We start from the raw sequence: 25,964 nt of genomic DNA on the forward strand, positions 1-25,964 counted from the left end.
CTTAGTTTAAAAAAAAAAAACAAAACAACAACTGTATTTTAAAATATTTAAAGCAGACTTGGATGAAATATAGGTTTTATTAATTGCATGGAAAACATCCTCTTCAGATCAACTTCAACTAAATTTTTCCTCTCTGACCTACTTTGTCCATCAGACTGGAAACTCCATTATCTTTCCATTTCTACAAGGGATATTGGATGCTCAGCAAATGGAAAGGCTGATCTCCAGAAATGGGTGCTGCTTCTGCCAGTGCCCATCCTGGGCCCAGAGATGAGGGAGAGCACAGCTGGGCTGGCCACAGGAGCACTTTGCTCCAGGGATTCCCTGCTGTGTGTTGCAGCAGAGGTGGGATGTTTCAGTGCTTGGCTGCATTGCCTTTCCTGACAAAGCAGTTCTGATGCCAAGGAAGCAGAGCCTGAGTGCTCTGGTGCTTGCAGTTTCAGTGTGGCTGTCTAAGGTTGTTCCTCCAGTGGAGGACAGGATGGAGAGGGAACAGGGAGGGCTGCTCTGGGTTCTTCTGGAGCAAGTGCACAAGCAGCCAGAGTCTGGCAGGAAGTAAAAAGAAGAAGAATTGGAGAAGGTGGGAGAGGAAACTGTAATAGCCCCCAGTCCCTGTTTTAATAGATCCATGGCTGATTAGGATTGTCCTGAAGAGCTAATGTGGGGTTGAAGCTCCAGGAAATCAATCCACAGCCGTTTGTGCATTGATCTGTTTGGAAACATTAACCTGAGGAATTTCTCCATCTACACTTGTTTTCATTTGGGTGTATGTTCACAGGGATCGATTTTCTTAAGATCTGAGCATTGAATCAGATGTTTTTCTGGATGCGCTAGTTCAACCTCAGCTTTTGTAAGGAGGCAACAACGGGGATTTTACTTAATTTGACTTTTTGAGATTCACCAACAATAAGCAGTAGGTTTGTGACTGCATTTTCCTCAGCAGCCCTTGAAAAGGCAGAGGGGTCTTTTGTCTGTAAGGCTGAACTGTGTTTTTACTCAAATGCTGTGGGAAGTGAGGGCTAAATCCAGCTGTGCGACAGGGTCCCACATGAGAGTGGATTCCTACCCCAACAAAACACAGCGACCTCTGGACAGGTAAAGGAAGCACTAAAGTGTGATCTTTTCGAAGGAAAAGCAATGTTTCTAGGTACACAAGGTGTGCATGGAAATGTGTATGTGTGTTTGTGTATTTTCTCCTCAAACTGCTTTGTTGTCCTCTGGCCACAGAGGAATGAGAGTGAAGCCTTAGATAAAGCGTAAGCCAGGTGGCCCAGTGCTCTGCAATTCTGGTGAAAGCATTTTTGGGGAGAGAAGGAGGTCCCAAACTGCACCAGGGGCTACAGGAGAGTCTCCCCATTACATCTGCTGGGGGATGGTGTTGCCCATCTTCCAGCTCATCTCATATGGGAGCAAGCTCCCCTGCCCTTTGCTGTGACTGCCAGTGCCAAGCCCCTTTAATGACAGCAGTGGATATCTGCACTCAAATTGCTAAAACAGGCAATACTATGGGTTTGTTTCCTCTGTCTTCACCCTTCCCACAGAATCTGTGCACTCTCTGCTACCTAGCCCAGCATGGAGTGCCCTGCATCACCGGGAGACTGCTCCAAAGGCAGCTCTAAGTGGAGCCACTGCAAAGTTACAGAAGTAAAAGTGGTTTTGTCCCCTGCAGGCTTAGAACCTCTTTACCTTGAACCTGTGCAGAGCTTGACTTGCAGGGGTCAAGTCAGAGTGAGATAAAGTACAATTCATTACAGTGTTATTTTGTATGCAGGGACTGAGCTCAGGTGCTCTGTGTTACCAAAAGCTGATAACAAATAGATATGAAACACCTTTGAAATGTTAACTTATCCTAAAAAGCCTATTTCTTCAACACTTCTAAGGTGCATAAAGCTTCATCCTAGACAATCTGCTCCCTTCTCTCTATTTTAATAAGCAAGAAGCATAGCATCTGTCTGGAAAGAATGCAACAAATGCTTTTAAATTCACACAGCTCAGGAAAGAAGAGGTGTTGCAAAACTTGAAGAAATCCCAGTTTCAAAGTACAGAGATGAACAGACAGAAGAAAAATACTGGGAACAGAGAGGTTTCAGGCTGGATTGTGCTTTCTCCCAGTTGTATTGTCCCATCTTTTCTCTATGGGCTCGAAGGGGCTGCTTAGGCTGTGTCCTTCCAGGGAATATTTTATTTTTGACCTGCATGCAAGAGCAGCCAGAAGCCCAGGTTTCTGCCACAGCAGGCTCTGTTTAGCGCAATATGCACTTTCTCTCCCCAGCTGCATTTTCCCTGGGCTCCCTCTGAAGTCAGGTTTTCTGCTGAACTCCTTGTGTGGGTACACTGTGACCCATTTCAGTTCAAATGAACTAGGTTAGCTAAAGCAGTGGAAAATGTAGGTCTTTTGCTATTTCACCTCGCTTTGAGTGAGATCCATTGGATGTGGAAGACCATTCCCTTGGCTGATGTAAGTCAATGCACCTCCTTTGACTTTGATGGAGGCTCATCTCTTTGTTCCAGCTGCTGATCTCCCCTGGCATCTGGTACAGTCTAACCTGTGTGGTGTTTATTTTAATAGCCTGATAAAACTATTTTTCTCAAGGGGAGATAGAGGCTGCTGGCTGTGTGTTTAGACAAATCTGCACCCATACAGATTCTGTAAGTGTTTGCTTCAAAGATGTAAACACCACATTACCCAATTAAAGGAGTGTCCTTAATAATTTATCAGGCAATTAAAACCTTCATTGCCCTTTATCCCAGAGAGCTCCACCAGTGATATATAATCTGAACCTAAGTTAAAATGCCATAATAAATGAACAGTGATGCAATGCATCAAACATAATGGCAACATTAAGGCAATGAAGGGTGGTTTGTTAAGAATGGAAGGTATAGCGCAGTTAGTGGAGCTAACTTAATTTCTGGAAATACCACTGCTCCTGAGGAATGGGGCATGGCAGGAGGATGTCTGGCAAAAAAAAATCAGTAATATGTTCCAGGGAAAACTTATTCATTACAAAGTTAGAGACAGAAAAGATCTGTGTCCCCAGTTATTATTGATAATCCTCCTGAGAATGTCATGAGAGGGAAATGAGCAACTGAAAGAGAGGGATTATAGCAGGAGCAGTGTTTCAGCTTAGCTCTGGCTGCTTGTCATAGTACAGTAGTGTTTCATACTTGTGTAATGGAAAATGCAGAAGTAAAGCGGGGGGGATAAAAAAAGGCAAATGCTTTTGTTACTAATTCTGATCTGGATGTTTTAAAAAAATGACCCCAGAGGTTGGGAGTCCAATTCACACTGAGCTAGAATTGGATTTGGACAGTTCATTTCCTCTTTGAAAATCTCAGTCATTATTGTAAAAATGCCAGAGGCTTGGTGGTGCTCAATCCCCTGTGCTGCTCCTGGGAGCTGCATTTTGTGATGTGAAGGTGTGCCCAAAGTTGTGTGGGTCATGCAAACATACAGCTGGTATGTGCTGCCCTGTGGAAGAAGGAAGGATGATAGTTTCATCTTTCCTGTTTTTAACAGTATCTTAAGGTGGGGGGATGATTAAGAGCCCCTATGACTGTTTTTGAAGAACTCCTCTTGAGCCCTTCAACTCCAGATATTAAAAAGGATGGGATGGAAGTGAATAGCAACATAAAAATGATGGTCCAGCAGTTCCCCATTCCAAGTTCTGAGGCTCAAACATATCAAGTGATTTTCTTCAATGGAGAAAACCCAAATGTGACTTATTCTGTGGGCAGAGTTTTGAGGCTTCACAAATACCCACAGCTGCTTTGACTGTGAGCATGAATGTGGCACACTTTGAAAACAGGCTCTCGTAATAGGGCTGCACCTCTGAGCTTTCCTTGGGCACACACATCCTCTGTCAGCTCAGGGAAGAACTGTCCTATCCAAGGCACCATTCCATGCTTGCTGGTTTATTTTCCAGCCTGTACAGACCTGCATGATGCCTGTGGAAACTGTGGTTACTAATACTGGATTCTTAGCACAGGATCTTGCATCAAGTGGAACTCTGCAACAAAGGGCCCATGTGGAGCTCAGTGCACGCAGCAAGGGCAGAAAGGACGTGGGATGGGCTTTATTCCTGCTTCAGTTACTGACTTGCTGCCTAATCCTGGACACTCTGTGCTGTTATTACTTGTCTTTGCCTATTTGGTCCCTTGTGGATGCTTTGGAGAGGGAGCAGCTGCTTGCTGCAGGATTGAGGGTGCTCAGCGCTGTCACTATACTGCAACTCGTAACAATAGCAGGGAGGGCTATGGGATAGTGAGCTTTATATTGAGTCATTTGGAGTGGATTATATCGACTAGAACAGCGTAATGGAATGCTGGGCTCATCCTTTCCCCACCACTTGCAGTATACATTAACTCCATTTATTGATACTGCCACTCTTTCTCCTTCGTGTAATGCAGAGGAGAGTCAGCCCCCTCTTACAAACTCCCCAAAGATTTTTGGGGCTGGGATATGCTCTTTACTACTCATACTCCTACTACTCAAAACTTTTACATAGCTTTGGAAAAAGCTGCTTCCAGCTGCACACTCAGCTCTGCCATCCTAGCCTGCACAGCAGCATCCACGCTGGTGCACTGCGCTGCCTGCCTCCCTGGAGTAATAGCCTGGGGAGCTGGACACTTCTTGGCAATCCCCTGTGCTAGTTTTAAGAACAACCACATATGTCAGGATAAAATATTTGGGTTTGTCACAGCTCTTCAGACTAAATTTTTTTTGCTGAATAAAGTTTCAGGACGAATGAATACAATTAAACAAAAGCACAAGCCACAAAAACAACAGCAAAATGGTCTTTTAGAGTGATATTTTACTCAAATAGCTTTTTATTAGTTTAACTCTGCCAGCTTGTAGTTCTTTGACAAAACTAAAAGTTCTTTAACTAAGTTATGTTTGACTAAATTCTTTAACTAAGTTAAAGCAGGCATCTCCTCCTCTCAGCCTCAAAAAGACACAAGAAAATTAATATCCCAGTTTCTATCATCAGGTACCTGCACGTCCTTGTATTTTCACCCTTGCTTTTTTGTACTTGGTTCCCTTCTTTTTTGCAAATGAGCATTTGGATGCTGTTCAGCCCAATGGGGGACTACAGTTGTTCTTTCCCTCATTGTTCTGGTCACCTGGCTGACACTTCTAGCACCTAAACTTTCCCATTCCTGGATTCATTGTGCTCTTCTTTGCACACTTCTGAAGTCAGAACAAGCACGACCTTTTGTATTGTTATGAGATTTTTAAAAACCAACCCAGTCTTTTTAGGACACTCATAACTATTTTCATTTTAGATGCTCAAATGAAAAGTGGCTTGTGTGGTGCTCCAGCTCACTGTAGAGTTATAGGGACTGCTGAAGGTCCCTCTGCAGTTAGATGCTGCCATTACTTCCTTTGTATAAGTGCTATTCCTTGGCATAAAACTTAGAACACCTGAAACAAAGCCAGAGATCGAATATCCCATCCTCAGAAAATCAGGAAAATGTCAGTTCTAAATTTGCTGTGAAAACATTTGATTTGTGATGAATTTCTAGAGGAAAATAAAAATAAAAACTGCTGCCTTGCAAAACGACAAGAATTTCAGCAGCTTACAAGAGAAGTGTTCTTTTTGATGACTGCCTGAATCCTCCTAATGTCATATAATTTATGTTAATTAAATGCTGATGGAATCTGAATAAGCATATTGATGGAAGATGTATTTGAGATACTGTTATTAATTCATCATTCAGTAGCTAGTGTGTGAAATAATGCATTCCTAGGCTCTGATTTAGGACATTTCATTTTCAGTATTACCAAGATGTCTGTTTCCAACAGAAATAACCCTTTAATCTACTGAAAAAACCCAACCAAAGAACACCACAACAACAATTACACAGCAACAAAAACTCACCGAAAACCTTATTGGAGGCAGCCTGATTAAACAACTCTGAAGCAGTAATTATTTATGCCTTTCAGAGCCAGAGCACATACTGACCCCAATTCTCCAGGCAATGGACATAAAATAGTTATTTAAAAATAGTTATAGCATTCAAGTATGAAGAAGGAGAACCTCTAAACCCAACAGCATGTGCTTTATTGCGCCCCAAGGCTATGCTTGGGCAAGTGTAAGGACATGGCACCCTTTCTGGAAGTGTGCTTTGTACCCAAATCCTCATTTTGGTGGTAGTGAGATGTGGCCAGGACTCAGCATCCTCCATCCAGGTGGGTGAGCTGAGCCTGGGCACGAATTTCACCTCATGGCAAGGTGTTGAATGGCATGGAATGGACATTTACTGGTGCTGGAGATGGTTCCATAGGTCATCTCTAAATGCTTGGTAAGTCTCTTATAAATTCATTTTGGGAGTCAGCAGTGCCTAGGGACATAACTGCTCCCTTACTCTGAGCTTTACTGGAGGAGGGGAAGCAGTGTCACCTCCAGAAGTTTGCTAAAGGGTGGGTCTGTAACCTGTCCCACCAGCTGTGCTTAGTGACCCCAGGAGGAAGGAGTGACACATGCACACTGAGCTTTCTCCAGCTCAGGGACAGGGGAGATCTAACCCCAAACCCAGGCAGGGGCTGGAGGGAGGCTGGGACATACAGTTCCCACCAACATTAGAGTGTCTCTGGATGAACTTGGCTGGTTTTGTGGGCTCACGTGAAATCTGGGTCCTGATTTTTCTGCAGAGGTTTTCAGGTGTTCACCCAGGGCTTACAGCACTGTCCCCTCTATAAAAGTCATTGCCTTAGGAGGTGGGGGAGCACTGATGTTGGCAAGAGCTGTGTTAATTCCTGAGGCTGTTCACACTTTCCCCATTGCTGCATTGAGCCCTGGGGAGGAGTTCAGAAACAATGGAGAAAAGTAATGATGAGCTTCACTGAGAGAATTACAAATGTAATAGGGAATGGAATGAGGTAAACAATGAAAACCAAGGTGAAATTTCCTGACTAACTGAAGCTGAACTAACTGAGGGCACTGCTGAAGGCAGCTGTCTCCTCTCCTAGCTCTGCAGGCTTTGACACTTTGTTCACCCAATACCATCACACAGGGGACAGCTGAGATCTCTTTAGACCTTGGGGTGAGTTTTCAGGTGGTTCACTGAGTGTAAATCTGTGGGGGATTTCTGCTCACACTTAAGATGAAGTGCAGTGGCAGCTCTGCTGCACAGTTGGGAGTGTAATGTGGAAAGGGGTAATGCTGCAGGTTGGATATATGGGCATACATGACAAATATGCTCTTTCTCTGCAGTGGAGAAATACTGGTTTCACAATGCTCACAAATAACTGAAAGTATTTAATATCAGGTTTTAGATGCCAGTGACCTTTCTGTTGTACCATCAAGAAAAAAATAAAAATCTGGGGAGAGATTTCTTTAAGCAACTGCACAGACAGGACAGAGGTGCTCCAGATTGCAAACAGCCACCTTCCCCTTCTGCTCCCCAAAACTTAGCAATGCCAGACTCATTCCACATTTTCTTCATAATCATTCAGATCAGTGAATCACTTAAATATTATGCCTGTGGCTTCTCAAATGGTAGCTGGAAACCTTTCTTTGGGTCATTTGGGAAAAGGTGCTTTTAGACTGCTGTGTTTTGCTAAGGAGATCCTGCTATTCAAGTGGGTGTGAACGGGGTTTGAAAACAGTCTGTGTACAGCAGGGAGCAGTGGCTGCTCACTTTAATTCCCAGTTCAGGCTGTGCTTGGGGCTGGCTCTGACTACCCCAAAGATCAAAGGTGCCTGTGTGTATAACCTGCTGCTGGGCTGATTTCTGCTAATGGTGGTGTCTGGCCCAGCTATCAGCAGTTATAGCACATGGACAGGTCTACATTAGAGGCACAGTGCTGGAAATACTCAGGAATTGCTCTTTGTCCCCCAAAACCATTAGAGTTCCTGGAGGAGTCACTGAAAGAGGCCCTTACAGGAGCCATGGCCAGGAGTTACCTGCATCTCACACTGGTTGCACTCATGGGTTCAGGTACCTCTGAAACCTATAAACCTGTGCTTTCCTTCCTAGCTCTCATTCTTTAACGTTCAGATGGTTTTGACAGTAAGGCTTGTGAATATTTCTTGCTAGGACTGGTATTTGCCTTTGGTTTTGGCTTCTGCTCATCCCAGGGTAGGGCACAGTGCACCATCAGGAGCTGTGCACTCTGTAGAACAAAGAACAAGAACTTTTAAGCTCCTGCCCTCACCTCCTCTCTGTTTCTACATTACTGTGGGTTTATGTACATCCACTTGCCTGGGGACTTGTCATCTTATTTGTAATCTATTGTTTTAATTATTTTCTGTGAAGGTGCCCAAAGACCTTGGGGTATTGAGACACAAATACATTATTTATTCATTAATTATTTGTTACTGATAACTACTCCCTACAATGTAGCTGTCTGCAGTAATGTGCCTGGGTGAACCCTCTCCCCTGGAGAAGAGGGTAGCTGCTTTATTTTCCAGCTATTCCTTGGTCAGGACTAACATTGTTAAAAAATTGGAGGGAGAAATATTTACAGTTAGCCAATAAAACATTTTCTTATGTGAATCTCTAAGATTTGACCTAAAAATCATCAGATGGAATGTAGGCTTCCTAATACACCTCTGGGGTTTATAACCTATTGCTAATTTGTCCCTGAACTGCCTGGAGGGGGATTTACCAGGTGGATAAAAGTGATTTAATTTCCTTGGTTATCACAGTTTTTTTCTCACTTAAGAAATATCTCCTTCTGCAGCTTCACCTGCATCTGAAACCACCCCAGTTAACCCTGCAATTCAGTGCACAGGTAGTTGTCTGCACTGTGTTTTGTTTGAAAGGCAGAAATAAGCACAGAAATGTTAAAAATAGAAATAACCCTGAGCTGAAATGATTTCCCCTTCCTGGCTGGCTGCCTCGCACACCAGACTTCAGTCATAGATCATCTGAGATTGTTGAGGCTGGAGCTACCCTGTGCTAATCTCTGCATTGGTTTTCTCAGAGAGATACCTGGTCCCCATTTTTCACAGGCTTTACCTATTCCTTGTCCCTCAGTGATCTGTTTCCATGATTTCCCTGCACCAATTGCAACAAAAGAGGGGACTGCAGCAAACCTCCAGATGCAGGAGGTGTTCTTGGACCAAAGTCAGTGACTTCAGCCTGCCTCCCTCCCTTCAGTGCTGCAGCTGATTGCACCACTGGGCACCACGGGGTAACTGCGTGGTCTGAGCTCAGATCTTGGTGTGGGATCCTCTCCCAGCCCAAGCACTGCACACGTGGCTGTGGGTGACACCTGGGGAGATGCTGCTGGAGGACATGCTGCTTTGGAGATGGCTAAAGGGAGCTCTGATGAGTGGCAGCTTTAAAGAAGGTCCTTGAAGCCACAGAGAAACTTTAACAGGATTTTGGTGTTTTGTTTAAAACAAAATATGGCTGATGAACTTTTGATTTTTAGCTTGAGGGAAAACCAGTCATCTAAGAGCTGGGTGATCCTTGGGGGGGTCCCTTCCAACTCAGAATACTCTGTGATTCTGTGAACTGTAAACCTCCTGATTCACTGTCTGGTATCAGGTCAGAGAAGTTTAAATACCTCAGATGGACTGGTAAGACCAGAATTTCTGGGGATGGGATGCAGACTGGAGGGGTTTGAGGTGGAGGAGATCTGTGTGTAATATATAGTGATGATGTTTTGCCCTCCTGAAAGGCCATCTCCTCAGGGACTATTGCAGCAGCCTGACTTTGTGTGAGCACTTCTGGAAATAAAGCTCACCCACTCAGGAAAATCAATGCAGGCTGCCGGGCACTGCTGTGACCAGCAGGTCTGTAGAATTTTTTAAATGTCTTAAGATCATTTCTGGGAGCTCTAAAACTGTGTAAAAAACCTCTTTGGCTTCACAGTCTTATCAGAAATCCCACTGGGACACTGTGGTCACTGACTGTCTGCTCAAGAAAGTTTTGCATCTGCTTGATTAGTGTGTTGCTACACACTAATGTTGTAGGTTGCTACAGTAATCAAGGAAAAAAAAAAAACAGTATGGAAAGATCTTCTAACAATCCTGGAGAGGACAGAGAGGAAGTTTGGGTAAAAAATCCTGATATTGGAAGGGTAAATCAAACATCCAGTGTTGCTGTCAGCCTTTTAATGGAAAGCAGCTCAATCACTGGCAGGATCAATCCCTATAGACTGAGCCCATGGCTATTATCAACTTTTCTGATGTCCTTGCTGCTTGTAAATTTAACTCCACCTCTCAATAATTTTAAATGAAGGGCACAGCAACACTGCAAAGAAAGGAAGTAAAATGCTTTCCTAACACATTGCTCTTTGAATACACCTCTTCTCTGTATGAAACTTAGTTTCTGCCTGCTGCTTCTATTTGAATTTGTACCCCTCTTTGCTCTCTGCTGTGGTTGAGAGCAGTCCCAGTGTGATACTCTGGGAGTACCTGTCTGCCCTCCCATAGTCACAAAATCCATTTTAAGGAAAGTGTTCTTGGGAGAGCAAAGCACACAGCTGTGAGTCTCTCTAGCAGAATAACATATATTAAATGGTAATCATCTTAGATGTGTTGCAGGGTAATTCTCCTTCTGCTGCTCTCTCCAGTGCTCCTACCCTCTTGTGTGGAAGCGGGACTCGAGTGTTTTCGGTCTGCTGCTGATCTGCCTGGAGAGATCTGGAAAGCAAGGTGGGAAAGTGCCTGTGTGCCCTCTTGCTAGCACTTCCCAAGAGGTTTGGGGCTGTGCTGCTCATCTGCCACCATCTCCCTTTGAGGGAGCCACAAAAAGGAGCATCAGTGACCATTCCAAAGCTGTCGGGGCAGCGGCTGAGTGTGGCTGGCTCAGATGCTGGGAAGAGATAGCCTGGAGCCAGGGTAAGATATCACACAAAATCTGCCTAATGCAAGCTCCAAATCCATCTGTGGGCACACAGAGAGAGTATTTTTAGCTCTCACTCTCTCCCCCACCACTTAGGTGTTCATTTCCTAGCCCTGCAGTGTGTTTGCCTACAACTGCCTGCCTCACACATCCCTGTGTCCACCCTGAGCACAGGCACCACGCCAGTGACTGGAGCCACTGGATATGGCAGCAACAGGAGCATCCCATGCCAAAACCACCTCCTAGGCCTGGGTTAATGGAACTCTGATCAAATGCTTGCTCAGATTAACAGGAAAAAAACCCCAGAAATGTCAACATGCGCTGGCAGCTGAGAGCCTTTGTGTGTGACTGAGTAGTGACTACAGTTGTGCAGAAAGTGACAAACTCTGAGGGTGTCTCACCATTTATGGGAACAAATGCACATACATTATTATTGGACATTATCCTATAAATTATCACCTTCTCTATACTTCCCCATTGCACTATAATCTTTCATAGTGCTGCTCCTCACCGTGCAAGGAGCAACAAGGGATCTGGTGCCTCACACTGCTTTTCACAGAATAAAAGTGCAGAGCTTTTGTGACAGCATTGCTTGAGTGCCCCTGTGCCTGGAGCACATCCAGAGCCATCCACCCCACACCTGGGAGAGGAGCAGAGCTAAGCTGACACTGCATCTGCCTCCTCTGTCCAATGCTCCTCATAAACCTAGAAACAATTCACACCAACATCTGTGGAAACTGGATCTAACAAGCCTTGCTGCCACATATATTTCAATCTTTGCTTAAAGGAGACAGAAGCAGAAGTCTGGAGACTTCTGTCTCTAGAGACAGAAAAGATCCTACTTTTGACGCATGGTTGCCATAGTAAAACCAGACTTGTTTCGTGCAAAGGGTGTGAAAAGGTAAAAGTTTGAACTTAGACCAAGGAGGTTCATTATAGGAAGGAAAATAATAGAGGTAAGAGCTGCAGGGAAGGAAAATACTCCTTGAGATAGTTTCACTTGATCCGTGATGAAATAAGGAGCCATTGAAAAAGGTTTTAATGCATTTCAATTATCTTGCTTTCAACAGAACTTGCCAAAATCTGAACCCACAAGGTTTCAGTAGGAATGTGATAATGATGGAGATGGGGCTCAAAAACATAAACAAGGGGAACTGAATCTGATATGGGCAGTTTGCTTGAGGTTATTTTTAAAAAGCAGAATTTCTCTCCAAATCCTGCCTGTCTTAGTCTGTCAAGAAGATATATCTGTGTGTACAGGATGTGCTCAACACCAGTATGATATATCACTGATGAAAAAGGACTTTGTAGATGGATACCTACAGATTTAACACATAAACAAACCCTCTTTCCATAGTTCCCTGCTACCTGTTGCAACCTAATGAGCAGAAATATGTCAGGGTATGATAACAGCTTTCTTTTTCCAGCAGGTTGGTTTCAAATGCTTAATTGGTACCAAGTTGTGACACTACAAAAGTGTGCAAAAATTGTAACTGGTGATCAGAAAGCAGCGCTTGCCAGACAGAGTTCTCCTGGATTTGTATTCCCTGTTGAGTTGATTTAGCTGACCATGGAGGGTGGATGAGTGCTGCAGTACCTCATGGCTCCACAAGTGCCTACAGAAGCTCTCCAAGTTACTCTCTTGACCATTTCTCGTGGCTAGATTGATCCCAACAATATTTTGCAAGCCCTTGAGGAGATTTGCAAAGTGACATTGCCCCATACCCAGGCAGGAGAGATGCTTGCCTCCCCACCTCGGCATGCATGGGAGCACCGGGGTGCAGGAATGGTACTGCGAGGACACTTCATGGAGAGGTCTGGGGACCTTTCCATTAGAAAAGAAAATAGGACCCATTCTCGAGTCTTTTTCCTGTATGAAGGCAATTTTTATCCAGTTTTTCTATCTGTCACAATACACAAATGAAGCCATCCTCCCTTTACCTGTGCCAACCAGTTTCTGAAATTCATGTGCCACTCATTGATTACAAGGTCACTTTATCCAGCATGGGGCAGATCCTGGGGCTTTTATTCAGATTTTTCTCTTTTTCTTATTTCATGGCAAAGATCTCCTTTAGACAAGCCATCTGTAATTATAGCTGAACTAATGTTTACACCATTCCCCCAGAAACTATCTCGTTTCCACAGCCCCTGGTTTTGCCTTGCAGAGTGTGCCTGGCTCAAAACCTCATTTTGCCTTGGAGGAGCTCGAAGGAGGCCAAGGTGAGATGCTGTGATTTGACCTGACTAGCTGAAGTCAATGCAACTTTTTTCTTCCTATCATCCTATTCATTTAACATGCATCAGGGTAGGGTTTTCCATGTGGGGATGAAGTTTGCAACAGTCCTGTGGTGTGGTGAATAAACCTAATATAACCTGATATAACCTAATAAGCCCACTATGACTATGGAAAATAAATTTATCAAAGTGAACTCGCTGTGCAGGGCAGAGGTAGCCGTGGTATGTTGCAAAAAGGCAACAAATACAAGGACCTGGAGGTAAGAATAATAACCAAGAAACTCTGCTCTGCATGTACATTAGAGGTTTCTGATCAAAAGCAACACACTTTTTAGATTATGGAAATTATTTATGAACAGTGTCTGGGGAATTCTAACTGGTACCAACGAAAGGAGCTTGTCCTCCCATCCCCTCAATTTGTCAGTCTCTAACTTCTCACCTCCCTGCTGCACAACTGAAAACTGGGCTTTTATCTGAGGAAATTAAATTTAGTAAAACATATTTTTTAAGAAGTGATCTCATCCCTGAGACTGGGGGAAAAACACTACAGCTGCAGTATTTAATACAATTTAAAAGCTGATTGTTCTGCATGTGGAATAAGTACTTTTCATAGGGCCTTCTACTACATCTGGTATGCACCCTAATTTGTATTAATGGCTCCTAAGGAGCCATCATAGTTTATCAAGAAGGTAATATGCATTTTAAAAGCATTCAAATAAAGATTTACATGATAAACTTTAATAACTCTGGAATGCATTATTAGCTAACATATACTCCCAGAAGCAGTCAGTCACTTCTGGAAAATGAGATAATTCAAGAAGCCATGAAAAACTTGAGGTCAGAACTAAGCTGTTGCTTGGTCACTCTCTAGGATTTATTCAATGCATTAAGGGGCACTTTCCATCTCAGCCTTTGTATGGTAAGTGGCTATTTTGTGCATAGGCAAACTGCTATGATTTCTTCTGAAGAAAACAACCTGTTAAGCTTTAAAGCTCATTATTTATCGCTAAATAGCCTTATATCTCTGGCAATATTTCCCTTCAATTGTCCTGTCAGCCAGATGCTAAGATATCAGTATAAACCACTTTCCCAATATCTGTGAAATATGGCTGGTAGATAACAATGTTACTGAGATGATGCTTTTAAATCATGAGAAAAGCCAAGCAGTAAATTGATGGCTTCCATAAAGGCAATGGAAAAAATTAATACTGTGGGGGAGCGGGGCTGAAAACTACATTTACTTCAGTAAGATGAGAACAAGGCAACAGTGCAAATGAAAATCCTATAACTCTTAATTGTGTTGAAGACTGAGACCCCTCTGATACAAAAACTTGCACGGAACAAGATAAAAATACAACCTGGGGAATAGCTATGTGCTCCACCTAAAAGGATTAACTGACCTTTCTCCGCTGTAGTCAAGATAATTTAACTTTAAATGTACTTCTTAGTGAGACTAGTCATGTCCTTAAAAATGAATGATTTACACTTTTTTTTTCTCCCTCACTGAGTTCTGAACTGACATTTTCATGCTGTCAGCTCCATTTTCTGGCTATTCTGTATTTGCAAGTATTCTTGCATGGACAGCCTTAGCACTAGGGACTTGTTTTGTGCTCCTTGCTGGTCAGCTTCATGGTGCTGGCTGGGCAGGAAAGGCTGCTGCCCAAAAAAGAGGAAATGTTTAACTGCCCAGTCCCATCCTCTGCCTCTGTGCTGTATGTATTGACATGGTACTGCCTAAAAGTGTTTTTTTTTGGTCCTTAGACTTTTCTTACCCTCTAGGCTTGTGCTCTGTGCTTTATTACCTTCTCTGAAACTTTGGAGGGACTGCAAATATTTGCATATTCCACTGCTAGCTGGGATTAATGAGAGAAAAAGAACAGGTCTTAAGTGTGGTATGTTTTTTAGACATTTAGGTGCCAGAGAGTCTTAGCTGGAGCAAACTCTGATAGTGAACAGCTGGCGAGGCAAATTGTTCTGAAAGATTAAAGGCCTTAACTTATCTTGAGTGGCACTATAAATGTCCACCTGCCTTTGTGGGCCACGTGCTGCTAAAGATCATTCACTCACTGTGGTCAGGGGGAGGACAAAACGAGGGAAAGTGGGATGGAAGGAGAGAGGGGCCATTCCACCGAAGCAATCTGCTTTTTCCCCGTGTCTCTGGAAGTGTGTGCCAAGGTGAATTATGGCTGAGCTGGCAGAGCACTTGGCTGGCTGTGGCACTGACCACTGCTTGCCTGGCACTACCCAAAAGCCATCATCTGCTGGAGTGCAGAGCAATTGCTGTGGTAAAACCACACGGAGCTGGGCTGTGACAAGTGGTCAGTGCAGGGCAGCCCTGGCTCCTCACCTGGGCTCCAGCCCAGCCAGAGCAGGACTGGGGGCAAGGCAGAGCTCAGGCAGCCCTTGCTGGCAGCACTCATGCTGCTCACACGTCTAACAGTGAAGGAGAAGCTGGAAAAGGCTTTTCTGGCAATTTGCTTGGATGGTTTGTTGTTTTTAAAGGCTTTATAGCAGGGGTTGGAGGAGCAGGGTCAAGTCACTGCCTGTGAGGAAGGGAATTATGCCATCTTTGTTCTCCTGAACAACAGAACACAACTTTTGGGGTATTCTGTGTATCTTGTAGGGCAAAGGTAACTGAGTTACTGCCTTTGGAGCCCCTGTGCTGAGGCTGCTTTCAGGCCAAGCATGAGTTCACTGCCCTGGCCTGACCCAAACTTGTTACCTGTTTACAAAACACCTAAATGTCCATGAGTGAAATTGCAAATCTGAAAAACCGAATAAGCTGGTTCCCAAATAAGCTGCAGCTGGCATGGGGGTAAATGGCACACAGCTTTGTTTCATGCTGGAGAGAGGAAGGGAAAAGGTTTGGGGAGTGCTGCACTCTGAGGAACGTGGGAAGTGGCTGGGAGCTGTCCCTGCCTCCCCTTGGACAGGGTGTCCCTGAACAGCCACAGTTCTGCCTCAGTCCTTGTCTAATTTTTACTTTTGTTTTACATCTGTATGTCTCTAATGAGGCACTTAAGATAAAGCATGTTCCTGCTCTTGGCCATACCCTTCTTCTTCTTGTCCAGACCTCATGGTCCCCTTCCTTCCCCTGAGTGTCTCACTAATAGCACCCGGGATGGATTTCCAGCTGGGTTAATTACCTCTAATTGCCTGCAGCTTTCTGGCCAGCCTCACCTCTCCCCTGGAGGTGATGGCCCAGAGGGAGCAGCTGGGATTTGATGCCCCGGGAGCTGCTCCTGCTGCCTGTGGCCAGACATCACCTGCACACCTCTTCTTCCCTGCTCAGCACTGAATTGCTGTGAGCATCCTTATAAATTCAGGTACTGAGGGGAAAACAAATGTTTTGATTCCCACTAGTTTGATAAAAACTTAATAAATGTGCATTTAAAAATAGTGGATTTTCCACATGGGTTTATTGTCACAGATTTCCTTCGGCTTTCTGATGCAGCTCATCTCCACTGCAGCATTATGTAGTTTCTGGGAGCTGTAATGGGAAAAAATGGCCCTTGGAAAGAGAGTTCAAATATTCCTATAAGGACACAACAAAGTTTTGTTTTTCTTCCTACCACAAAGCTAGGCTTTGTTCTGTGTGCTTGAAAAAAAGAAAGCTGATTAAGAGGTTTAGGTGCATTTGGTATCTGTTTACACAAAATCCAGGGCTTAGTTGTGATGAGATAAAAGCAAATCTGGCTTTATTTTTTCTCTTCCACATTTAAGTGATCACAGAAAGAGCAGCCATAGCCCAACTGCTCAAACACACTATTTTCACTTTTGGTTGTTGCTTGTATTAGTGTTAAGTCAGACTTTGAAATGAATTTTCTGCAAATTTGTTTGTATGAAGTTGAGCACAAAACAATTCAAAGCTTGGCATGGCGACAGTGAAGGGGAAGCAATTCAGAAATCCAGGGAAATGAGGCTGGCAGCATTTCAGTGTTATTTACCTTCCCCTATAATCTCACTTGTGAATACTGGGACTAGTCAAAAATATGCTGTGCTCCTCTCCATTCTCCTCCTTCATTAACTGATGAACCTCTGGGTTTCACGTGATCCTCTAACGCCCATCACAAATACTTGTGCTAATTAATCAGGTAACAGAATGGTCCAGCATGGGAGTGCAATTCCTGAGATGGAATGGACGTGTCTGTGAGCTATGAGAGTGCTTTCATTAATAATATTTAGTGCTAACAAATTAAATTTTGGAACTCCATAAAAATTCATGCTTCAGGGCTTAAAGTTAATCTCTGTCAGGCTAAGACCACTGTTGGCATAGATTATCCCGTGTTTACCAATTAAGGAATTTCTTGTAGCTTCCTCAGAAGGCTGTTGCTGGCTGGCTTTGAAGGCAGGATTGCATCTAGGCAGAGAATTTGTCTTACTTGGGTGGCAGCTCTTACACCAGGTGCACTGACCCAGGAGAATAAAGCAAAAATGGGCGCAATTCCATGAAAATAGGCGACATCAACTGGGGTTTAGTCATTGTGCTGGGGTTTGGGAGACTGACTGCTAACTTTGTTTTAGGCTTCCGATGTGATTTGGTACAATACAGGCAATTTTTCTGTGCCTTTGTTCATGTGCTTTCAAATAAGAAAATACAATCCCTCTTCTGACACCTTTTCAGTTGAAACACACACCCTGCACTGAGTAGGGATCAGTTCTTGCTGTGGACTGGTACAGTCAGTACCTGGCATGGTGGAACATTCAATTTGAGGATTTTCATTTTTAGCTGTGATGCTGCTGCCATTCTTGATGATAAGGATGACAGCTGTAGCTTTGCTTTTTCTGAAGTTTATTGGTTTCAGCATTTATTTTTATGTTGCATTTCCTTACAGTAAAAACAACTCTTCACATATAACAGCCTGGTAGTTTGATTTTTCAGTTGTGAGGATAGTCAAGACAGCCAGGAGTTAGCAGAAGGTGAAGTAATTTGACAATTTCTCTAGAATCTGAATGAAAGAATGAGGGTTAATTTATGATAAAACACTTCTTTTGCAACACATATTCTGTCTTATTCACACAGATTTAGTGAAAGAAATCAGCACAAGACACATCTGAAATCTCAAGAGCTGGGGAGATGCCGTCATATAATTTGTAGCTGTTTTTTCATGTCTGGCAATAAAATAAGTTATAGATGAAAAAGATGAGTTAGAGAGGAAAAGGAACTCTGTTTGGATAAGCAATGTTTCCTAGTCATGTGCACATGAAAGCCAGAAATATAACATATGAAAACACACAAGGAAAAATGTGCTATCCTGGGAAGTGAGAGCTTGAGAATCTGAAAGGCAGGCACTGCTTCAGAGAGGGAAGGTTTGTTTCTGCAGTTACTATGAAACCTCATGAATGAAAATGTCATTCTGCTGTATTTGTGCTATTTTACAGTGCAATTTACTGGCAGGTAACAAGCTCTTTGAAAGAAAAGCTGATGGTCCCGTTACTGTGATGCTGTAAACACACAACCCAGAAAAAGAATTGCCAGAGAGAATGAGCTAGAAAATGGTGTGGTATGTAATTAATTATCCCCCTGCCTTTCACTTGCCTGGCCTGACCACTTTGCTCTCCCTCTCTCCACCCCAGGACATTACTTATCACCCATCCAGCCTCTGAGAGCTGCAAAATCATCATTCAGTACCTGTGATGCAGCAATTCATTTGCAGCTGCTACTGTCCCAATCTTTCATTCCTCTCTGCTGCTCACACCAAAGAGTTCAGAAATCTGCCTCCAGGAGGCTGAGGCAGGCAGAGAGGAGGTGTGTGTGTGTGTGATGTTGGGGTGCTGGGGTCTGTGCAGCCCCCCTGCTCAGACACCACACTGCCTCGTGGCCCAGCACGTTCTTGGGGCTGCATGCTGCACTCGTGTGCAACCTTCTAAATGCATTTAATTGATCTTTATGGCTGCATGTTTGTCTTCCACCTGGCTCAATACGAGGCTTTAATTGGCTACCGTGTCACACACATTAATAATAAATATGGCAATTAGCTAAAATTGTAGTTGTTATTTGGGTAACTCCTCTGTGTTGTGTGTTGTGCATGAAGGCACACCAGAGCTGCTGTTCACCAGCTGAACACAGGCACACGTTCAGCCCCGTGCTGGGGATGGGCTCCTGTGCCTGCAGCACTTAATGATGCCAGTGTTTCATCCCAAAAAATAGAGACTTTGGATGTTAGGTGACACAAAACAGGTTTGTGTGAGACAGTTTGCAATGGTGAAATCCCCTAACATAAAATCACTTGCCCACATTGTGCCTGTTTTCTAGCCTGTTGGGAAGGTGTGAAGACTAAGTTGTTTTGTAGGCTGGGAATGAAAGACCAGTGCCCCAGTTCTCAGTTCTGTTTCCCAGGGAGGTCTGAAGGCACTCGATGATGAGCTTCTTTGAAAAATGTAGCCCTTAATTTTGGCAACTCTTTGAAGATAAAATGTTTTTATTGTTGGTGTTTCCAGTTTCCAACAGATCCCAGTTTTGTCATATTGTATTTCTGTCTCTCACCAGTCAGAGTAGGGCAGGGCCACAACCACCTTGCAATAAACAGAAGAAAGGCAAGTGGCTTTGTCAGGCCTCTGATGAAATACTTGTGTTGGATTTTGTATCAACTTTGAGATGGGAACTGGGCTGTTTTTTTGTTCATCCTTAGCTGACAAACAAGATTAAAATCCTATTTATGCTCAGTCTCTGGCTATTGTTGACACTGTCCTGTATAATCCCTTCTGTTGGGTTATCAAGCTCCATCACAAAAATAGTCAGGGTTTATTCCCCCATCACTGAGAGATGCTTTTCATATTCTAATCCTTTCAGGGTAAGGTGATTTGACACCTAATATTTCAAGACAGAATCTATTATGAAAGCAAAATTAAGAAACAACATTTATTCTCTGATTTCCTTTATAAACTCCAAGATATCTTGGCACACTTTACTTTTGTGTCTCTGACTTATGCAAAAGAGATGAAAGGTATCACTGTGAAAAATGTTAAAATCATTAAAGACGCTGTCACAGGTGACTATGATATTTATTCATGCACATCTGCAGGGCTTCTAAGGCTGATGATGTGGTTCAATAGAAATTACAGAGTGGGAGGTTTTTTTTAGTATTAATAGTTGTTAAGAGTGTCAAAGCTGGTGAAGTCAGAGGAGCTTTACAAAGACAAATGCACAAGAAGTATGACAGCTGGTGAAATTCATTGATGAGTTCTAGTAAGATTGATTGGAGAGAATCACCTCAACTTCTTATGTGTTGGCAGCTTTTAAATTAATTATATTTTAACTGCTTTGGAAACAGACCTGAGAACAAATTTGTGGAGCCCAATGTAAGTGGAGGTTCAATAAATGAAAGATGTATAGGAAAGTAATCATCATTTTAGCTGTGTACAGAATGAAAAAGAAATCAAACACTGAAAATATTATTACAGCGCTATTAACATAAATCAATTGCATGCTTTATCCTCAGAATCTTTTTTCATTTCTGGTCATCCTATCTCATAAAGTCTTAAATGGTTATAAAAAGAGTGCAGAGATTGACAGTAAAAATGATTAGAGACGTGTAAAGATTTTTGTAAGAGGGGAGGCAGCGGCCTGGAACTGGTAGGAAAAAGCTTTGGCTGCAGCAGGAGGTTTGAGCAGCTCAGCAGGACCAAGAGAGGGTGTAGGTGCTGAATGTGGTCCCTCTGTCACCTTGCTCACCTCCACCCTAACCCTCAGGGCCCCTGAGCTCTATAAAGCACAGGTTTATAGACTCCAAGGCCCCAGAGCTCAGGGCTGGGGACCTGAGGCAGTTCCTGCTCCAGCTGTGGGTCACTCTGCTCTGGGACAGGCCAAAAACCACAGCCCAGCCTGGGCTCTTCCAGACTGGTGGTTATGGAAACAGTCAAAAGGGACCAAAATGCTATTTTAAAAGGCACAGTTCTTTCAAACACAGACTGAAGATCTCACCCTTGAGAGCTGGTTCTACCTCACATACCTCTTGGTCAAAATGGATTTTTAAACCTTTCCTGTCAGGTCCTCACCCAGGTCCCTTGGTTTGGGAATGTCCAGCACATTGTACCAGCTGGCTCTGGGGATTTTAACTCCCTGTCCCCTCCAGCACCACCTGCTAAAATGAATCTGCTGGAACTTCTGTATTATGCTAAAATATTTGCCACAGGATGCACACCAATTGCTTAATAGGATTTTAGAAAACTCCTAGAAATTTCTGCAGGTAAAGAGAGCGTCTGTCCATTTCACTGGGCAAGCTAAATATTTTCAAGGAAATGTTATCTCATGCTTTAAGGTATAACTCAAACATGCAGCTACAGCAGATTCAGGCCACGGTTCCCTTCTTGGCAGGTTGCTCTGCAGTTTTGTGCCATTCCTGGGAGGATGAGCCCTGGTTTTTGGGATTCCCAGACATGATGGGAGCTCCTGGGGCACGCCTTTGATAGCATTTCAGCCAAGGGGAAGGAGACCTGTCTCCCCTGTCATTGCACTTGGGGTGGGCTCAGCCCCCCACTCCCACAGGTGCTTCTGACACCTTTCTGCCTTTCTCCTGATAAAATGGAAGAGAGAAACAGTGTTTCTGAGGTGTAAATAATGTTTAACAAGTGGGCCTTGGAGTTGTAAAGGAACTCCTGCACTTATGCTATCATCATTTTGGTGGTTGATTTAGAGCCAAGTCCTGCTGGCCTGACTGAAGCAATTAGCCTGATTACTGCCAGAGGGATGCTCAGGCAATTAAGGTGAGCAGTGTTTGCTCTTTATTCTGGAAACCAGTTGTCTGTATAAAAGTAGTTGGCAGAGTGCAGTGGTGCTGAGGCAGGAGGGTGATGGGCTCTGAGACAAACCTCCAAACCCCGACAGAACCTGGTGTCTTTCACAGAAGAAGGATGGACAGATGGACATTGTCTGACACTGCTCTGAGGGGAAAGCTAAAACCTGACAGTGAGAGACGTGTCCTGGTGCGTTTGCTCTGTGGGATTGCAACTGTTGTTTTTTCCCCAGCTTCTCAAAAGGATGGAACTGGCTAATTAGATCTACAATTGCCATTTATCAAAAAGAGCATCTGAAGTCTTCAGTGATATTTTTCCCCCCTCTCTCCCTGCTATTTCTAAGGCACCTATCAATGTGGTGCAGAAGTACCATCTGGATACCTGGCTAGTGACCAGCAGGCTGTGGTATGTGAGGGTTTTAAATAGAGACGAGAGAACGGAGAGTGGAAAGGGTAGAGAAACAACATGTTTTAAGGGGGGCTGAAGAGAGTATAAACCAACTGAAAGGCAAAGAAAGGCAGAAAAATACCTTTTCTTCAAATTTTCACGCTGAAAGAACCATATTAAATCTTCTAGGAGCCCCCCTAGGAATATTTAAATTGCTTGGGAAGTGTTCCTGCAGATGAGCAGGGCTGCTGCATTGACTCTGTGGATGAACACTCACCACAGAGCAGGAACACCTCTGCAGAGGAAACTTCTTCCTGCCCTGCCAGGAGAACCTCTGCACCTTGCTCTGGATGCCAGCACTTATCTGCATTCACAGCTCAGATGTTTTACTAAGGCAGGCACAGCTTTAGGGTCAAGATTTCTGACTTATCCCTCCCCCTGAATTCAAGGAAATTCAGAGGTTGTATTTGATTCCAAAGAAATCAAATACGCTTTACAACGTGGGAATTTGCCTTTTTGATGGATCTGAAGGGTTTATGAATAGCCTAGTCCAAGGTTTTAGTGTGAAGCCGCTTGTGTCATCTTAGTGATGTTGAATTCACTCATATCAATAGAGTTTACTCTTTGTGTTAGCACTGTCCCCCAGGTGGGTGCCTGTGTGTGCACAAAATAATGGCTCAGGCTGGCAGAATATCTTTGCTAAGAAAACCTCACTTGTCAATTACTGGGAATTTTCCCTGAACTCTGATGCTTCTGGAGCAGAGTTGGGGCTTCTGGTGTTATGACAGAGTTTTGCAGGTTCAGTGATGCCTTTTGACAGCTCAAGTCCCAGTAGGGAAAGACTCCTCACTTGAAATCAATCAACTTTATCACACAGGAAAAAAGAAAATTAAAACCCACCTGAAACTCAAACCTGCTCTTACAGAGGCTCCTCTCTGAGCTGTTACTGCAGATATCTCTACACAATGAGCATATTTATGTGGGGAAATATCAAAAGGTAGGTGCACCTAACAAAGACATCCTGTTCACGCTTAATGCACTAGATAAATTGTTTTAAAATGCAGAGGGTTTTTTTTTGAGTTTTTAGTGAATAAGTGCATCCACATGTGCATCTCTGAAGAGTTTTTTAATTAATTGCTTTCAGTCATTTCCTTTCATAAAATTAGAACAGTGATGGAATAGACTAGCTGTGGAGTTTGGCCGAGGAAAGATTATACTAATCCACTTGAAATATGACTAAAACAGAAAGCAAGTAGAGATAAAAACATTTTTTTCCCCAAAGCTTGTTTACCTGTGACAAAATCCTTCCAAATCAGCTGCACACAAAGTACTGGATCATCTTAATTAAACTTGACCAAAAGAGATTTTGCTTTGGACTTCTTGGGATATTTCATATCCAGAGAGTTTGTCCTGTGATGATTTTTGCAAGATGGGGGAATATGTGTTTCATGCAATTAATAATTAGGAGAGCAGCAAAGCCTTTAAAGAGCAGAGTGCTGCTCTTACCCAGATCTTGCTATACGGAGACAAACAAAAAGGGGGAATTTTTCTGAAATTTCTTGCGTACCCTGAGGCATCACTGAGAGTGGTTTTCAAAAGTCAGGGGACCTTTTATCTGCATATTCTCCAGTTAATAAAAGGATATGGTTACAAATGAACTTCCTTTGTTCCCTCCATGGGTTATTACTCCCTAAGCCTTGAACTATATATTCTTTGTTGAAGGAATAAAAAAATGTCCTAGTAAATGTGATGCTTTCCACTCACACTTTCTTTCCAAAACTCTTTTTTCCAGAGCAGTACACTTTGCCAAGCCACAACAGCCCTCCCTACACCAGCTCCACAAGGACTGGTTTTCACACCTGAATCAATTCTTTCCCTATCATCACAAGAACAGCTCTGGAATTCTTCACAGAAGCTTAAGAACGGCTCATCAATAACCAGATGGGCCCTGACGATCAAAGACCGATGAGGGCAGACACACTGCTGTCCTTCTTTGCCCTTCAGCCAGCCGTTCCTGGGCTCTGCAACACCTTGCTGTGGTCAGCCTGTGGCTGTCTGAACCCTGTTTCTGCAGCAGCCTCACCAGGTCACGAAGGCAGAGCAGTCTAGGGGTGCTGAGCTGTGCTAGGGCTGTGGCTGCTCCTTGCTCCCTGTGCTTGCACCTGGCTCTGCTCTTCTCCTGCTTCTTCTGCACCAGCTCTGGAGCTCATTGACTCCCAGTCAAAACTCTGCCATGAGTCAAAACCAAAGCACAATTTTCAGGAGGTTCCATGAGCTTGGAGGGCCAGGAGAGCCCGGAAGGTGCAGGAGCGAGTGGCTAGGTGGGAATGGGAAGGGGATAAGAGAACAAGGGGCAATGCCAGCCCTGGAGCAGCCTGGCTGATGGGTTCCATGAGCCATCCCCCAAAATAATCCCATACAGTCCTGACTGAGGTCAGGGAGTCAGTGTGTTTGGCAGCTGCACTGAGGAGCACCTGGACACAGGTCTCCAGGAGGATTTAATATTCCTTTATTCCCTCTGACTTTGATTTAACCATGGGCTCTGATGCTTTAAGTACCAGATATTAATTAGAAGAGGTATTAGGTCCCAAAGGGACTGTACTCCAGATCTTCTCACCATTCCTAGTTTGACTTATTTCAGGTTACTACTCTGAAACATTATTTATGCACTCAGGAGCCTGACATTTTTAAGGCCTAACTAAATTTGCAAATAACTGATGGCTGTCAGTGAGGAGTACCACTCTTCTGAGGTGGAAAATAGCTTGCCCACGAGTAAAACGTAGCCAAGTGTATATTGGATGTTTCCTGCAGCACTTCTTTAAGGCAGGCAATTATCTTGTCCCTTTGGTATCACACCTAAACAGACACAAAAAAATGCCGTGTGGAAGGGTCCCACCAGGATGGCAACCTTGGAGACATGAATCACTTTGGGCTTAGCAGAAACTTCACTCTGAGCTCTGATCCTCTGTGAGGGAAGTGGGGAAGTGGGACAAATGCTCTTTTGGCTCCTCTGGTCTTCACAACCCCTCTGGCAGTGGTTGATTCAGAACAATGCAGTGGCACAGAGTGGGAGGAACACCAAATTCAGGCAAAATTGCTGGGTATCTGTGAATGGCTGGGGCATCCCATTTGGGACAAGCAGAGATGAAAGTTATTTATGGGTAGCAGGACAGCTTTGTATTAAGAAAGAAAAGGTATCTGAAGATTTAATAGGAGTTTTAATAGTATCTAGGGGGAATTTCAAGTTGGGATTCCATTCCAGACTACGTTGAGTCAATTTTTGTCCTAGCAAAGATTTTTCTGTATTTGCTCTCATTTCAGCTCCTCTAATTCTTCTCATTCTCTTACTCTCCCCAGGCAGTATCAGTCTGGTGCTACGTGTGCCCTGACAGAATATGAATACACGTGTGCTGCCCGTAGTGACCCTCACTGTGTGACTCACAGCGCTTGCAATTTACGCCCACTTCTATTTTTAGAATTAAAAAAGGGTATCTAGGATCATTGGACTTTAAAATCATTGAAAAGGTAAAAAGGGGCCATCTGACGGGGGTGTAACTGCTGGTTGCCTCTATGAAGTCTTAGCATCCCTGTTGATTTAGCTTACACCAGACTTTCTATATAAAGTACGTGGACAATAGAGCTCACTCAGTGGGAGACATGAGGTTTCCTCCTATATGACATAAGTACAGTGCAAAAATATCTCAAAAGGCAAATATATTCATGTTTTATAACCTTCTCCCCTTGATTTGTTTTTGAGTAAAAGAGCTTGGTGTTTTGACAGCTGAATTTTTTTGTGTCTGTGAGGA

At 43.7% G+C, this 25,964-nt stretch overlaps 1 protein-coding gene and 1 long non-coding RNA gene across 4 annotated transcripts in view; one reads left to right on the forward strand and one right to left on the reverse strand.

Annotated features, from left to right (window-relative positions):
• Positions 1 to 25,964, reverse strand: part of KCNMB2 (potassium calcium-activated channel subfamily M regulatory beta subunit 2) — a 140,152-nt gene that overhangs the window by 64,949 nt on the left and 49,239 nt on the right. The window lies entirely within an intron of this gene.
• LOC148183623 (uncharacterized) lies at positions 23,016 to 24,726 on the forward strand. Its single transcript, XR_015773492.1, has 2 exons — positions 23,016 to 23,155; positions 23,951 to 24,726. It is a non-coding gene; the product is annotated as an uncharacterized LOC148183623 (long non-coding RNA).

This window comes from Pseudopodoces humilis, chromosome 11 (assembly GCF_049639895.1).
Source record: "Pseudopodoces humilis isolate 2021_Gansu_Grassland_sample_001 chromosome 11, ASM4963989v1, whole genome shotgun sequence".
Taxonomy (NCBI): Eukaryota; Metazoa; Chordata; class Aves; order Passeriformes; family Paridae; genus Pseudopodoces; species Pseudopodoces humilis.